Here is a 1,437-nt window from a genome sequence, read left to right on the forward strand (position 1 = left end):
TACTGATGTTCTTTTAGGAGAGGGGAGACACCCTAATGCCACAAGAAGAGGACATGGGGCCGGGCACGGTGGCTCACACGTATAATCCCAGCACTTTGGGAGGCTGAGGCGGGAGGATCACTTGAGCTCAGGTGTTCGAGACCAGCCTGACCAACATGGCGAAACCCTGTCCCTACTAAAAATACAAAAATTAGCTGGGTGTGGTGGTGGGCGCCTGTAGTCCAAGCTACTCTGGAGGCTGAGGCAGGAGAACCCCTTGAACCTGTGAGGCGGAGGCTGCTATGAGTCAAAATCACGCCACTGCACTCCAGCCTGGGCAACAGAGAGAGACTCCATTTCAAAAAAGTAAAAATAATAGTAATAAAAAGGCATGGAAGCTCTTCTGGGGACCCTCTCAGATTTTATCCCATGTGTCTCTTTGTTTGGCTCTCTGACTTGTTTTCTTACTTTTTAAAATGATTTTAGAGACATGATCTCACTCTGTTGCCCAGGCTGGAGTGAAGTGGTGAGATCATAACTCACTCTAGTCTTGACCTCCTGGGCTCAAGAGATCCTCCTGCCTCACACTCCTGAGTAGCTGGGGCTACAGGTACGTGCTACCATCGCTGGCTAATTTTTTAATTTTTTGCAGAGATGGGGTCTCACTATGTTGCCCAGGGTGGTCTTGAACTCCTGAGCTCAAGGTATCTTCATTCTTCAGCCTCCCAAAGTGCTAGGATTGCAGGCGGGAGCCACTGTGCCTGGCCTCTGACTTGTGGAGTTTTTTATTTGTTTTTTGTTTTTGAGACGGAGTCTCACTCTGTCACCCAGGCTGGAGTGCAGTGGTGTGATCTCGGCTCACTGCAACCTCCGCCTCCCAGGTTCAAGTGAGTCTCCTGCCTCAGCCTCCTGAGTAGCTGGGATTACAGGCACGTGCCACCATGCCCAGCTAATTTTTTGTATTTTTAGAAGAGACAAGGTTTCACCGTGTTAGCCAGAATGGTCTCAATCTCCTGACCTCGTGATCTGCCCGCATCGGCCTCCCAAAGTGCTGGGGTTACAGGCATGAGCCACTGCAACCGGCCTGACTTGTGTTTTTAATTAGAAAAACGCTTTCTGAGACAGGGTCTCACTCTGTTGCCCAAGCTGGAGTGCAGTGATGCAATCATGGTTCACTGCAGCCTCAACCTCCCAGGTTCAAGTGATCCTCCTGCCTCAACCTCCCAAGTACCTGGGACTACACGTGCCCATTACCACACACAGCTAAGTTTCTTTTTTCTTTTTCTTTTTTTTTTTTGAGACAGAGTTTCACTTTGTCACCCAGGCTGGAGTGCAGTGGTTCAATCTCAGCTCACTGCAAGCTCTGCCTCCTGAGTTCACGCTATTCTCCTGCCTCAGCCTCCCGAGTAGCTGGGACTACAGGCACCCGCCACCACGCCCAGCTAATTTTTTGTATTT

The sequence above is a fragment of the Colobus angolensis genome, unplaced genomic scaffold (assembly GCF_000951035.1).
Source record: "Colobus angolensis palliatus isolate OR3802 unplaced genomic scaffold, Cang.pa_1.0 Scaffold22, whole genome shotgun sequence".
NCBI lineage: Eukaryota > Metazoa > Chordata > Mammalia > Primates > Cercopithecidae > Colobus > Colobus angolensis.